Source organism: Entelurus aequoreus, linkage group LG10 (genome assembly GCF_033978785.1).
Source record: "Entelurus aequoreus isolate RoL-2023_Sb linkage group LG10, RoL_Eaeq_v1.1, whole genome shotgun sequence".
Lineage (NCBI taxonomy): Eukaryota > Metazoa > Chordata > Actinopteri > Syngnathiformes > Syngnathidae > Entelurus > Entelurus aequoreus.
The window spans coordinates 71,102,826-71,119,797 of NC_084740.1; the positions used below are offsets into that span (position 1 = coordinate 71,102,826).

Here is a 16,972-nt window from a genome sequence, read left to right on the forward strand (position 1 = left end):
ATTTACGTTATTGTATGTTTTGACTGATACTTACGTTACTAGATGTATGTTTTGATTTATATTGATGTTATTAGATGTATGTTTTGACTTATATATACATTATAAGATGTATGTTTTGACTTATATTTACGTTATTAGATGTATATTTTTGCTTATATTTACGTTTTTAGATGTATCTTTGACTTATATTTACGTTATTGGATGTATATTTTGACTTATATTTACATCATTAGATGTATGTTTTGACTTATATTTACGTTATTGTATATTTTGACTGATACTTACGTTACTACAGGTATGTTTTGACTTATATTTACGTTATTAAATGTATGTTTTGACTTATATTTCCATTATTGTATGTTTTGACTGATATTTACGTTATTAGATGTATGTTTTGACTTATATTGACATTATTAGATGTATGTTTGACTTATGTTTCGTTATTATATGTATGTTTTGGACTTATATTTACGTTATTAGATGTATATTCTGACATATATTTACGTTATTAGATCTATGTTTTGACTTATATTATGTTATTGTATGTTTTGACTGATTCTTACGTTATTAGATGTATGTTCTGACTTATATTTACTTTATTAGATGTATGTGTTGACTTATATTGATGATATTAGATGTATGTTTGACTTATATTAACGTTATTAGATGTATGTTTGACTTATAGTTACGTTATTGGATGTATGTTTGACTTATATTCACATTATTCGATGTATGTTTGAGTTATATTGACTTTATTAGATGTATGTTTGACTTATATTCACGTTATTAGATGGATGTTTGACTTATATTTACGTTATAAGATGTATGTTTTGACTTATATTTATGTTATTAGATGTATGTTTTGGCTTATATTGACGTTATTAGATGTATGTTTGACTTATATTTACGTTATTAGATGTATGATTTGACTTATATTTACGTTATTATATGTATGTTTGAGTTTAGTTTACGTTACTAGGTGGAAGTTTTGATCAATGATGTGAAAAATAAAGAATATAATATAAACAAGGATTTGTGAACGCGCTCAGGACATCAGGGATGCGCGCTCCCGTGGACTTTTTTCGGGATTCGGTGTCCAACCGGAACACCGAAAGTGGACGGGATATACGTCTCCCAAATACGGTTTCTATTTTTTGTATTGTTCGCGGGTTTGGGGCGAACAGACCAAAGAGGAATAAAGACATACAAACAATATGTCGATGATCCGCAGCTGGTCTGTATGAAAGAATGACGTCGATTTCAAGGCTTTTTATGAAAACAAGCCCGTCGAAATAACGCGTACGTGAGTCAAATTGACTATAAACAGACTGGTGAACATGTGGAGGGGTTACATTCGGCCTAAACATGGTTCCGTGTTCGCAAAAGTACCTATTGACGTGTTTACTGCGACTTTTACTTTGAAAAGCATACCCGGAAGTCGGCCCGGTAGCTTAGCTGCTAACTTGCCTCAGCAGCGTTCTGGGCGTGCAGTGTGCGAGCAGGCGGGCGGCTAAAGGGGGGCACACGGGGTCCGAGTGACGGTAAAGGAGTCTGCCTGAACCGGGAACCAAACCGGCACAAGCCTCGGTCGTCGCCCTGCTGGGGGTCCGCACCGGTCGCTTCTTCGCTCGGCGCCCAAAATCACGGCGGTAAGTATCTTTTTTTTCTTCTTTCTTTTCCCCCCCCATCGCCTTAACGCATCTGTTTGTGTCAGCGTTCGTTGTTCTTCCATTTTCATCACATTCTGCGCCTCCTAACGACAGCTAGAGATGACATTTTAGAAGGTAATTCGTCCAGTGTGTGTCCTCCTCTGCGTGAACACATACAAAAAAAGAGCGATTAATGGGAAATGAAAATGTATTTATTTATTTATTTATTTTTTGACACCAATGTTGCATTCACGTTGCTTCCTGCCCTTGCACGCCGTTATTCCGTGCACCAAAACGCCGCAGGGCCTGGCTGTGCGCGCACACCGGCAATAGATGCGAACCGCAACCGGCTGACAGCGCCTCTGCAGCCGGCTGACAGCCCCCTCCAGCCGGCCTCTTTTGGGTTGTGCTGCCGCAGCCTGGAGGGCCAGGACCAGGCGTGCAGGGGCGGACACAAGCAAGGCGTGGCACGCGTGAGGGAATGACGCACACATGGGCGTGTCCACCCCTTCAACCCCCCCCCCCCCCCCCCCCCACAATGACAGCTGCGAAGTCACTAAAAAGGTTGCAGAATTTATGCAGACTCTCAACTAAATTATTTTTAGGAAGGTTTTTTTTTTTTTTTTTTTAGGATGTGACCATGAGTTGTATATATGGGGAAAACCAAGACACAAACCAAAAGAATAGCAAACACTTCAATACAGAGAGTCTTCCCAGCAGGCACGAGACATTAAAACAACGTTGACAACTTGTTGAATTAGGTCCTGACTAGAGATGTAAATGCTTTAAAGGCCTACTGAAATGAGATGTTCTTATTTAAACGGGTATAGCCGGTCCATTCTATGTGTCATACTTGATCATTTCGCGATATTGCCATATTTTTGCTGAAAAGATTTAGTAGAGAACAACGACGATAAAGTTCGCAACTTTTGGTCGCTGATAAAAAAAAAGCCTTGCCTGTACCGGAAGTAGCGTGACGTCACAGGTTGTGGAGCTCCTCACATCTGCACATTGTTTACAATCATGGCCAGCGGCAGCGAGAGCGATTCGGACCGAGAAAGCGACGATGACCCCATTAATTTGAGCGAGGATGAAAGATTTGTGGATGAGGAAAGTGAGAGTGAAGGATTAGAGGGCAGTGGAAGCGATTCAGATAGGGAAGATGCTGTGAGAGGCGGGTGGGACCTGATATTCAGCTGGGAATGACTAAAACAGTAAATAAACACAAGACATATATATACTCTATTAGCCACAACACAACCAGGCTTATATTTAATATGCCACAAATTAATCCGCATAACAAACACCTCCCCCCTCCCGTCCATATAACCCGCCAATTCAACTCAAACACCCGCACAACACACTCAATCCCACAGCCCAAAGTACCGTTCACCTCCGTAAAGTTCATACAGCACATATATTTCCCCAAAGTTACGTACGTGACATGCACATAGCGGCACGCACGGACGGGCAAGCGATCAAATGTTTGGAAGCCAAAGCTGCGTACTCACGGTAGCGCGTATCCAACTCAAAGTCCTCCTGGTTGTGTTGCTGCAGCCGGCCGCTAATACACCGATCCCACCTACAGCTTTCTTCTTTGCTGTCTTCATTGTTCATTAAACAAATTGCAAAAGATTCACCAACACAGATGTCCAGAATACTGTGGAATTTTGCGATGAAAACAGACGACTTATAAGCTGGCCACAATGCTGTCCCAATATGTCCGCACAATCCGTGACGTCACGCGCAAACGTCATCATACTGAGACGTTTTCAGCAGGATATTTCGCGGGAAATTTAAAATTGCACTTTACTAATCTAACCCGGCCGTATTGGCATGTGTTGCAATGTTAAGATTTCATCATTGATATATAAACTATCAGACTGCGTGGTCGGTAGTAGTGGGTTTCAGTAGGCCTTCAAAATGTAATATCGGAAATTATCGGTATCGTTTTTTTTATTATCGGTATCGTTTTTTTAATATAATTTTTTTGTTTTTTTTAATTATTCAACATAAAAAACACAAGATACACTTACAATTAGTGCACCAACCCAAAAAAAACTCTGTCCCCCATTCACACTCATTCACACAAAAGGGTTGTTTCTTTCTGTTATTAATATTCTGGTTCCTACATTATATATCAATATATATCAATACAGTCTGCAAGGGATACAGTCCGTAAGCACATGTGATTGTGCGTGCTGCTGGTCCACTAATATTACTAACCTTTAACAGTTAATTTGACTCATTTTCATTAATTACTAGTTTCTATGTAACTGTTTTTTATTATTTTACTTTCTTTTTTATTCAAGAAAATGTTTTTAATTTATACATCTTATTTTATTTTATACATTTTTTTTAAAGTACCTTATCTTCACCATACCTGGTTGTCCAAATTAGGCATAATAATGTGTTGATTCCACGACTGTACATATCGGTTGATATCAGTATCTGTAATTAAAGAGTTGGACAATATCGGAATATCGGATATCGGCAAAAAGCCATTATCGGACATCCCTAGTAATATCATAAAGCGATTCCATACATCTGTATTCATATAATATTCACTGTTACAAGCGGCTCTCTGAAGAGGTCCTGAATACAGACGGTGATCCGGATCAGCCCCAAAATCTAAACACTTGGTCCTTATCTATCCTTATTTGGTGAATGTGTGAAACTGAAACAACACAAACGAATGCCATTATAAGTTAATAATACCAACTCAGTCACTCGTAAACCTGTTAGCATATTAACTAATGCGAACAACGCTAGCTAGAATACATAACGATAGCATGTACAAATATGCATGAAAACACTCCGATAGACATCACACATTAGACGGTTTGGCAAGTATGAATAGTTTTAGTCGTATTGTAAAACTTAACAAAAGTTGCCTGGAGTGATGAATGGAAAAATTATGTACGAGTAGAAACGCTATGGATGGCTAGAAGGCGGAACAGCCCTTTTACTTAGCGTTTCCGTTAGCGAGGGAAAAAATCCATAATTTAGCCGCACCGTTTTATAAGCCACAGGATTCAAAGCGTAGTAAAAAATTAGCTGCTTAGAGTCCGGAATTTACGGTAATTACTTTTTAATAACTTTTTAATTAATTTATCTTATTTTATTTTATACATTTTTAAAAAAAAGACCTTATCTGCACCATACCTGGTTGTCCAAATTAGGCATAATAATGTGTTAATTCCACGACTGTATATATCGGTATTGGTTGATATCGGTATCGGTAATTAAGAGTTGGACAATATCGGATATCGGCAAAAAGCCATTATCGGACATCCCTAGTCCTGACGTTGAGCAACTCCAGCATAACGTTGAAACAACATGCTTTTTGACAACGTTTAATCAATGTCAGGTTGTGACGTTGATTTGACCGTTGAATTTTGGTAATTTCCCAACCAATACACAACACAAATACAACATGCTTACCTATGGTCATGAGCTTTGGGTTATGACCGAAAGGACAAGATCACGGGTACAAGCGGCCGAAATGAGTTTCCTCCGCCGGGTGGCGGGGCTCTCCCTTAGAGATAGGGTGAGAAGCTCTGTCATCCGGGGGGAGCTCAAAGTAAAGCCGCTGCTCCTCCACATGGAGAGGAGCCAGATGAGGTGGTTCGGGCATCTGCTCAGGATGCCACCCGAACGCCTCCATAGGGAGGTGTTTAGGGCACGTCCGACCGGTAGGAGGCCACGGGGAAGACCCAGGACACGTTGGGAAGACTATGTCTCCCGGCTGGCCTGGGAACGCCTCGGGATCCCCCGGTAGGAGATGGACGAAGTGGCTGGGGAGAGGAAAGTCTGGGCTTCCATGCTTAGGCTGCTGCCCCCAAGACACGACCTCGGATAAGCGGAAGAAGATGGATGGATGGACGGACAAATACAACGTTGAAACAACATGCTTTTTGACAACGTTTAATAAATGTCAGGTTGTGACGTTATTTAAGACCGTTGAATTTGGGGAATTTCCCAACCAATATTCCACAACATCAAATACAACATTGAAACATGCTTTTTGACAACGTTTATTCCAGAGGTCACCAACGCGGTGCCCGCGGGCACCAGGTAGCCCGTAAGGACCAGATGAGTAGCCAGCCCGCTGGCCTGTTCTAAAAATAGCTCAAATAGCAGCACTTACCAGTGAGCTGCCTCTATTTTTTAAATTGTATTTATTTACTAGCAAGCTGGTCTCGCTTTGCCTGACATTTTTAATTCTATAGAGACAAAACTCAAATAGAATTTGAAAATCCAAGAAAATATTTTAAAGACTTGGTCTTCACTTTTTAAATAAATTCATACATTTTTTTACTTTGCTTCTTATAACTTTCAGAAAGACAATTTTAGAGAAAAAATACAACCTTAAAAATGATTTTAGGATTTTTAAACACATACCTTTGAAATTCCTTCCTCTTCTTTCCTGACAATTTAAATCAATGTTCAAGTAAATTTATTTTTTTTGTTGTAAAGAATAATAAATACATTTTAATTTAATTCTTCATTTTAGCCACTGTTTTTTCGACGAAGAATATTTGTGAAATATTTCTTCAAACTTATAATGATTAAAATTCAAAAAAAATATTCTGGCAAATCTAGAAAATCTGTAGAATAAAATTTAAATCTTATTTCAAAGTCTTTTGAATTTCTTTTAAAATTTTTGTTCTGGAAAATCTAGAAGAAATAATGATTTGTCTTTGTTAGAAATATAGCTTGGTCCATCCATCCATCCATCTTCGACCGCTTATTCCCTTTGGGGGCGCTGGAGCCTATCTCGGCTACAATCGGGCGGAAGGCGGGGTACACCCTGGACAAGTCGCCACCTCATCGCTTGGTCCAATTTGTTATATATTCTAACAAAGTGTAGATTGGATTTTAATCTATTTAAAACATGTCATCAAAATTCTAAAATTAATCTTAATCAGGAAAAATTACTAATGATGTTCCATAAATTATTTTTTTTAAATTTTTCAAAAAGATTCAAATTAGCTAGTTTTTCTTTTCTTTTTTTCGGTTGAATTTTGAATTTTAAAGAGTCGAAATTGAAGATAAACTATGTTTCAAAATGTAATAGTCATTTTTTTTTCTTGTTTTCTCCTTTTTTAAACCGTTCAATTAAGTGTAAATATCATTCATTATTAGTAATAACATAGAGTTAAAGGTAAATTGAGCAAATTGGCTATTTCTGGCAATTTATTGAAGTGTGTATCAAACTGGTAGCCCTTCGCATTAATCAGTACCCAAGAAGTAGCTCTTGCTTTCAAAAAGGTTGGTGACCCCTGGTTTATTCAATGTCAGGTTGTGACGTTGATTTGACCGTTGAATTTTAGTCATATCCCAACCAATATTCTACAACACAAATACAACGTTGAAACAACCTGCTTTTTCAGGTTGTGACGTTGATTTGACCGTTGAATTTTGGTCATTTTCCAACCAATGTTCCACAACACAAATACAACATTGAAACAACATGCTTTTTAACAACGATTAATCAATGTCAGGTTGTAACGTTGATTTGACCATTGAAATTGGGTCATTCTACAACACAAATACAACGTTGAACGAAGATGCTTTTTGACGACGTTTAATAAATGTCAGGTTGTGACGTTGATATGACCGTTGAATTTGGGGAATTTCCCAACCAATATTCCACAACACAAATACAACGTTGAAACAACATGCTTTTTGAAAACGTTTATTCAATGTCAGGTTGGGATGTTGATTTGACCGTTGAATTTTAGTCATATCCCAACCAATATTCTACAACACAGGTGCAACGTTGAAACTACCTGCTTTTTAACAACGTTTAATCAATGTAAGGTTGTGACATTGATTTGACCATTGAAATTTGGTCATTTCCCAACCAATATTCTACAACACAAATTCAACGTTGAAACATGCTTTTTAACAACGATTAATCAATGTCAGGTTGTGACGTTGATTTGACCATTTTTTTAATTTGGTCTTTCTACAACACAAATACAGCGTTGAAACAACATGCTTTTTGACGACGTTTAATCAATTTCAGGTTGTGATGTTGATTTGACCGATGAATTTTGGTAATTTCCCAACCAATATTCCATCCATCCATCCATCCATTCTCTAACGCCTGGCCCCGCTGGAGCCCATCCCAGCTGCACCCGGGCGGCAGGCGAGGTACACCCCCGGACAAGTTGCCACCTCATCGCAGGGCCAACACAGACAGACAGACAACATTCACACTCACATTCACACACTAGGGTCAATTTAGTGTTGCCACCAACCAATATTCCACAACACAAATACAACATGCTTTTTGACAACGTTTTTTTAATGTAGGGTTGTGAATTTTAGTCATATCACAACCAATATTCTACAACACAAATGCAACTTTGAAACAACCTGCTTTTTAACAACGATAAATTAATGTCAGGTTGTGACGTTGATTTGACCATTGAAATTTGGTCATTCTACAACACAAATACAACGTTGAAGCAAAATTATTTTTTTCTACCGTTGATTTGACCATTGAAATTTGGTCATTTCCCAACCAATATTCTACAACACAAATACAACCTTGAAACAACATGCTTTTTGACAACGTTTAATCCATGTCAGGTTGTGATGTTGATTAGACCATTGAAATTTGGTCATTTCCCAACCAACAACGTGGATCAAACGTTGGACACCAACATTGTCTCAGTTTACAAACCCAACTATTTTGCAACATTGTTTAAAAGTCAGTTTAAAAAAAACAACCTGTATGCATAATCAACGTTGTATCAATGTCTTGTGCCTGCTGGGTTTATTCACAGAGAACTCAACAAGATGTAAAAGTTTGTCGTGATATCAGTGAGCGTGAAAGGAATTTCTTGGATCGCTACCAAACATTTAAATGGTTGCTTTCCTGGCCCCACCCGTCCAAAAAACAGTTTTGACACCAAGCTGCAAACAAACAGGTGGAAACCTGATGTAGTTTGGTTATGGCTGGGCGATATGGCTGAAAACTATCACGATATAGGTGTATTATATCGGTCAATATCGATAATTATTGATGTTTCTATCACCTATGGAAAATAAGGACCAGGAAAAATATATAAAATGTATAGGATAAGCGGTAGAAAATGGATGGATGGTTGGTATTATAACCCCTTCAGCTAAATGGATGGATGGTATTATAACCCCTTCAGCTATCAAGGCAGAAAGGAGAGGAAATGTCAGCACTATTATGGAAACAATGCAAACACAATTAACAATCACCTCAAAATGAAGGTGCAAAATAAGGAATATATAAATAATTTTTTAATAAAGCGTAAGAAAATAGTGCAAAATGTAAACACAGAAACCTGAGAAAAACTATTTTCTGCAGGTTTAGTGCCAAGAAGTTACAGCTGTGCTCTAAAGGGTGAGCATGGCTAAGGTGGTGTGTAGGACGAGTGCCTTGCATCATTTACAGACCACATTGGTCTGACTACGGTCCCTTTTGGGGGATTTTTTTTTTTAGAGGTTTTGACTTTCTCTTCTCACGTACGCGCGTGAGTGGAACTGAAATGCTTGAATGTCCAGGGTGAGGGGAGTGGGTGGATGTTGGAACGGTTCGAATCGGATGGGAAATGTGGGATATGCAGTCGATTGTATATTTCCCATTCATTGTCAATCGGGAGAAAATTACCATAAAACGGGGAATTTTGGGAAAGAACAACATGTTTTGTGTTTGACATACGTAAAGAGAATTTGGGTTGGTAGTTGAAAGGTCGGAATCGGGTAAAATTTGGCGCAAAATTCAAAAAATTGTAGGCATTGTATAACCACGAATACGTCCATTCATTTGAATGGGAATTTCGGGAAAAACGGGAATTTTGGAAATTATTGATACGAGCACAATTGTCCGAGATGATATGAATGGGTTGGTGTTGGAATTTTTTGAACCGTTTGAAAAATGTTGACATAGTAACAGTTTGAATTTGAATTGGTGTATCGGAATTCCTGGAATTTGGGGAAAACTGGAAATTTTTTACGATTGTCCAAATTAAGAAGTATGTTTTGAAGGTGGAATTGTCCAAAACGGCTGAAAAATGTGGATTGTGAAAACGTTCCAGGAAGAGGGGAAATAGGGCTTTGGAAAACAATATATAACATTCCTGGAAATTTTCGTGAACTTGGAAAAAGGTAGTTTGATTGTCCAAGGTGAGATGATTGTGTGGATTTTGGAACGGTTGAATCCGTTGAGAAATGTGAGAATTGTGCAAGTTCGAAAAATGGCCCATTCATTTTCAATGGGGAAAAATGTCCTGTAAAACCGGGAATTCTGGGTAATCTGTTTTTTTCTGTTGTTGTTTTTTGGGGTTGGGGGATCGCTTTTCCCGGCCAGGCCAAACCTTTTGACACTGGAACGGTTCCGATCAGATGAAAACTGTGAGCTTTGGAGCGCGCCAAGGTTTTGCGACGGAATAATAATAATAAATTGAGAGCTTTTTTGGTGTAGTCTTTTTATACAATAATGGTCAATGATAAAAAAAGACCCTCCCAAATCTATACACATTGCAGATTAATATATTTTGGTACTTGAGGCATATTACAGTTAGTGTTTTGGCATTCTCGCTTTTTTTCTGCCAGTTTTCCAGATTTACATCTCAGCGTCATTTATTTTGTTACCTGACAAACGTTATAGGTAAACACCAGTCATATTTTGATACTTAATGCATGCTAACGTTAGCATGCTAACTTTTTAAACACATTTTTCATGCATACATTGCACAGTAGTATATTTTGGTACTTGACCCATGCTAGTGTTAGTATTTAGCATGCTAGCTTTTTTAGCCGATTTTCCAGGTTTACGTCTCAGCGTCATTTATTTTCGAATGCTACCTGTCAGCATGGTAACGTTGGTAGTGTAGCTTTTTACTCAAATGTTATAGGTATACACCAGTCATATTTTGATACTTAATGCATGCTAACGTTAGCATGCTCACTTTTTAAACACATTTTTCATGTATACATCGCACAGTAGTATATTTTGGTACTTGACCCATGCTAGTGTTAGTATTTAGCATGCTAGCTTTTTTAGCCGATTTTCCAGGTTTACGTCTCAGCGTCATTTATTTTCGAATGCTACCTGTCAGCATGCTAACGTTGGTAGTGTAGCTTTTTACACAAATGTTATAGGTATACACCAGTCATATTTTGATACTTAATGCATGCTAACGTTAGCATGCTCACTTTTTAAACACATTTTTCATGTATACATCGCACAGTAGTATATTTTGGTACTTGACCCATGCTAGTGTTAGTATTTAGCATGCTAGCTTTTTTAGCCGATTTTCCAGGTTTACGTCTCAGCGTCATTTATTTTCGAATGCTACCTGTCAGCATGCTAACGTTGGTAGTGTAGCTTTTTACACAAATGTTAGGTATACACAAGTCATATTTTGATACTTAATGCATGCTAACGTTAGCATGCTCACTTTTTAAACACATTTTTCATGTATACATCGCACAGTAGTATATTTTGGTACTTGACCCATGCTAGTGTTAGTATTTAGCATGCTAGCTTTTTTAGCCGATTTTCCAGGTTTACGTCTCAGCGTCATTTATTTTCGAATGCTACCTGTCAGCATGCTAACGTTGGTAGTGTAGCTTTTTACACAAATGTTATAGGTATACACCAGTCATATTTTGATACTCAATGTATGCTAAAGTTAGCATGCTAACTTTTTAAACACATTTTTCAGGTACACATTGCAGATTAATATATTTTGGTACTTGAGGCAAATTACAGTCAGTGTTTTAGCATTCTCGCTGTTTTTTTAGCCAATTTTCTAGGTTTACGTCATTGATTTTGTCACCTGACAAATTTTATCTGTTAGCATGCTAACGTTTTTAGGCTAGCTTTTTAAACAAATGCTATGGGTAAACACCAGTCATATTTTGGTACTTAATGGATGCTAATGTTAGCATGCTAACTTTTGAAACACATTTTTCATGTATACATCGCGGAGTAATATATTTTGGCACTTGACCAATGCTAGAGTTAGTATTTTAGCATGCTCACTTTTTGAGCCAATTTTCCAGGTTTACATCTCAGCCTCATTTATTTTGTTATACATAGATATACATACATAAGCACATTTACATACATTCTATTTATATACTGTCAACTTTATCCATTTTTATCTTACAGACATCTTGCTGATATAACTTATTAAATATCAAAATTTTTTCCTGTAATACCAAATGTAAATTTTTCCATTTCCATATTCTGTGACATGGCTGTCATTCAGGATGTTCTACTAGCTAGATCTCTTTCCAAGTCTTTATTATCTGTTTGATTGCAGTGATTCTAAATATAGGAAATAATTAAAATATGTAATTGATATTGTTACACAACCATCCTGTATTTTTGTTAGGTTTTAATCATAATTAATAATAGTTTTGATAAAATAATAAACTGGGAATGACGTAATATGTTATTGCATATGTCAGCAGCCAAATTAGGAGCCTTTGTAGCCTATCTCAACAAAATCTATTATCATTTACATGCCAAATAATACATTGAGTTATCTTTATCGGTATCGCAGGAGGCTACAATAAATATCGTGAAGCCGTATCGCCCATCCCTCGCTTTCAGTAGCATGCATTTCTCCAAGGGGGAGGTGAGGTGGACTAATTGGGACCGACAGTGCTGCAGCAAAGTGGGCCACAGTCCGGTCCAGCGAGTCCCAGAAGTGTGGAGGGTTAACTGGAGTATAAAACCCTGCTGCCCTACTTTACTTTCCCCGCCAGCCTCGTCTTAAGGCAATGGGCTTCCCAAAGATGCTCTAATGGCAACACTTCCCTCGCTGCGCTTGTTGCCGGGGACAACTCCGCCAAAATAAGACGAGGGGAATTCATAGCATCAAAGAAGATTTTTTTTTGTTGCTCTTTTTGGTAAAGCTGCCAGATGTCTTTTAAATTATATTTAATTTATTTATTTATTTATAAATAGTATTAAATATTATAAATTAATATTAATTATTTTATAATAATATATACATTAATTAATTAATAGTAATTATTATTACTATATATTATTCCGATTATTATATTTAGACGTTTTTGGTGCCAAGTAGTGCACTGGGATTAGTCGACCGAAGGTTCGAAAATACTTGGACGGGATTGCAGAGCCAAGTCCTCAGAGGTCGGTACGTACTCAAAGTGGACGTCGCAATATAGACGATATATGATTACAAGTACTATTATCACTGGAGAACTAGAAGACATGGGATAACTGAACACACCATAGGAGGATACAAAAAAGGCATAGCTAACTGCTAAGTTAGAGCTCTTGGACGTAAACAAGACTAAAAAAAACAGTCTCACGATATAAGTGTTTTTTATTACTCGATATCGATAATTATTGCTATTTTTTACCACCGACGGAAGGACCAGGAGGTAATTATAATCCCTCAGATATCAAGGCAGAAAAGAAAGGAAATGTCAACACAAACATGGAAAACAATGTCAACAAAATAGGAAAATCACATTGAACACTTAACAATAATTTCTTAAAATGAAGGTGCAAAAATAATGAATATGTAAGAAATTATTCATAAAGTGTAGGAAAATAGTGCTAAGTGTGACAATGTAAACCTAGAGAAACCTGAGAACTATTTTCTGCCGGTTTAGTTGCTTTTTTGGCCCCACCTGTCTAAAAAACAGTTTTGACACCCAGCTGCAAACAAACGGGTGGAAACCTGGTGTAGTTTGGTTATGGCTGGGCGATATGGCTGAAAACTGTATCACAATATAAGTGTATTATATGAGTCGATATGGATAATTATTAACATTTTTATCACCTTTGGAAAAAAATATAACATGTATTATAACCCCTTCACATATCAAGACAAAAAGGAGAGGAAATGTCAGCACAATTATGGAAACAATGTAAACAAAATTAAATTAAAAATCATCTGTCAAAATGAAGGTGCAAAGTAAGGAATATTTCAAAAAATGTTTTAATAAAGTGTAAGAAAATAGTGCAAAATGTAAACTAAGAGAAACCTGAGAATAACTATTTTCTGCAGGGTTAGTGCCAGGATGTTACAGCTGTGCTCTAAAGGGTGAGCACGGCTAAGGTGGTGTGTAGGCATCATTTACAGACCACATTGGTCTGACTACGGTCCCTTTGAAAATATCCAAAAAAGTGCCATACTGTCCAGGTGACTTTTCCTCTTTTATCCACAATTCCACACTTTCCCTTCTCACTCCGTGAATAGAATCAACAAGATGGCGCACCAAACTTCCGGTTTCTTCCAACGAAGAAAAAAATATATGTATATATATCGACTATTTTATCAAATGCATTTTCTACTGATATCGAGTTTATCGTGATTTGTATTGATAAGATTTTATCGCCCCAGAGTGTAAGGACAACCTTTTTTATTTCACCTGTTTGCTGCTCATTTGTCCAATATTTATCTTGGCAACCATTGATTTTTGCAAAGAATGATTACACCTGTTGCTTTTTCATGATGTATGGACGGAATGAGCAAGATCCGATTGTTACATGTCGGATACAAGTTGGAGTTATATCCACATACGAAAGAGACCTGGGTGATATTTGGAACAATGGGATTCACACTGAAAAATGTGATACATGTTATTATAAATAAGTGATTATTATAATTATGAGCAAAAAAAAACTGGGAATTGAGCTGCAGTGTGAACACGGCCTTACAGTCACTGTTTTGAACACCTAAACGTTACATGAGTACAAATCCTCAAAATAACCGATTTTTCATCGTTCGTTATTTCAAAAAATGAGTCGGAAGATTGGTCTTTAGAAGATGAGTGGCAGCACCCTTTTAGACTGTCATTATTTATATATATATATATATATATATATATATATATATATATATATATATATATATATATATATATATATATATATGTATATATATATATATATATATATATATATATATATTTTAAATTATTATTAAATATTATTCATTAATATTAATTATTTTATAATAATATATACATTAATTAATTAATATTAATTATTATTACTATATATTATTATTCCAATTATTATATTTAGATTTTTTTGGTGCCGATGCAGATAAAGGTGCCAAGTAGTGCACTGGGATGACCGATGTCATTTAGTCTAAAAGGGTGCCATTTAGTGCCTAGATGTCAAACTCAAGGCCCGTGGGCCAGATCTGGCCTGCCGTATCATTTTATATGGCCCGCAAAATTAATATGCATCAATAAAATACTTCATCTTTTTTTTTTTTTTTTTTTTTTTTTTTTTTTTTTTTTACTAAATGTATTTGTTTTTTCCATTTTGACAGTAAAAAGACATGTACAGGGCATATATTTTAATCTTTGTCTAATAATGCAACAAATATTATGTTATCATACTCTACATTCCAAACATTTCTTAAATAAAAACACATACTTAATTTATGATTTCAAAGCAAGTCATCAATCAAGTTGTGCGCTGCAATAATACAATTTTACATTTAAAAAAAACAGTCAGCTCAGCAGTACTGTGGTATTGTTTTTTTTTTTTAAACCTACATTAATATGCTGTTAAAACCACCAGAAATTTTACAATAAAATTCTGGCAACTGAGCTGACGGTTTTTTACCTTTATAATCAGTTTTTTTTTAGTACAGTTTATGTAAAAAATAATATATTAGTCAGTGTTACGAGCGGCCCTCTGACGGCAGCCATCACTGCGATGTGGCCCTCAATAAAAAATAATTTGACTCCCCTGATCTAGTGGTACGCTGAAGAATCACTTGATTAAAGCACAGTGTTTTATTTTCCTATATTCAAACACAGTGTTATTGTTCAAACTGTGTAATGTTACAGTGGCGAAAAATATTTAATATACCGTATTTTCCGGACTATAAGGTGTGCCGTGCCGGTATATAAGCCGCACCTACTAATTTTTAGGGAAAACATTTTTTTCCCATACATTAGCCGCACCGGACTATTAGTCACAGATATATACGTTGTGAAATGAGTTATTTACACAGAAATATGTTTATTTACATACCTTAAACGTTTCCAAACGGTGTCTGTAACAAGGCAGTAAAACGGCTGATCAAACAAAACAGAAGTCATGGTCATGGACCAACTAGCTTCGCAAGCTGGCTCTCCAATCAGCTAAACAGACTCGATAACTCCACGGTGACGTTTGGTGAACTTACTGAGGAATTTGTGAAACTGAAACAATACAAAAATAATGCCATTGTAAGTTAATACTACTAACACAGACACTCGTAAACAAAACGGCGCTAGCTTTATTACATCACGATAGCACGTACAAATATGCATGAAAACGCTCCTACGGACATCACACATGGGACGGTTTAGTAAGTAAGAATTGTTTTTAGTTATATTGTAAAACTTGTTGGAGTGATGAATGAAGAATCCATACGAGTAGAAACGCTATGGACAGCCAGAAGAGTGAACGGCACTCTACTTCTGGTTGAAAGCACTAAATAGAAGGACACTGAGCGCGCCAAAGATACCATAGCACAAACAATAAAACACATTGTCCGAGTATTTGCTTGGTTTTTTAATTGGAAAACTTTTTATTATGGCCGTCAGCGAAGACAAATCCATAAATTGGCTGCACCGTCTTGTAAGCCGGAGGGTTCAAAGTGTAGGAAATTCAGAATTTACGGTACTTATTAAGTAAAACCTCTGCCTTGTTATTAATGAATACCTAAGCCTACTACGCTACTGTACTTGGAGAGCCAAGTGTCTTTTGAGGTGGTCCTTGGTGAAAAAAGGTTTGAGAGGTCTGAGATGTTTTGCTTGACGTTTTTCAAGCAGTATTGATCCATTTTGCACACGCTTGCTTGTAAAGTCCACGTGTCCCAAATTTTGTGGCGATTTGGAATAAACAGCCTGAAGTTATCCAGTGTTTCCCACATATTCATTTATTTGTGGCGGCCCGCCACGAAAGAATTACGTCCGCCACAAATTTATAAAAAAATAAAAAAATTTATTCGTTTTTTGTCCTGTCCAGCTTCTCAGGCAAATCATATAGTTGATGTAGATGCCCATATAGGCTGTTCAGATTTACTTTACAAAAGAGAAGTGTAGGATATTTCTCTTGTTGCCTTATTTGTATTTGACCACTACTGTTTTCTGTTTATTTGTTACTGACTGTGGTAGGACACCTCTGCCTCTGTTTCACTTTATGTTGCTGGTAAATAATATGGTTGTAGTAGTAGGTTAAAGTTAAATTATTTAGTATGCACTAATTAAAGGGGCAGAGCTTTAAGAGACATTTTAGCTTTTATATTTTGCAATATATATTTTTTGTAAGAACC

At 36.6% G+C, this 16,972-nt stretch overlaps 1 protein-coding gene across 3 annotated transcripts in view; it reads left to right on the forward strand.

The window, feature by feature from the left end:
• LOC133658999 (ras-associated and pleckstrin homology domains-containing protein 1-like) overlaps window positions 1-16,972 on the forward strand; it is a 142,660-nt gene that overhangs the window by 15,791 nt on the left and 109,897 nt on the right. Inside the window, exon 1 of one of the 3 annotated variants that reach the window (XM_062061585.1) lies at window positions 1,226-1,649. The exons of 1 other annotated variant lie outside the window; for it this stretch is intronic. The gene's annotated coding sequence lies outside the window, so the exon portion shown is untranslated. Of the gene's footprint in view, window positions 1-1,225; window positions 1,650-16,972 lie in introns of those variants that run through there. One more of the 3 variants, XM_062061588.1, reaches the window with a different exon arrangement.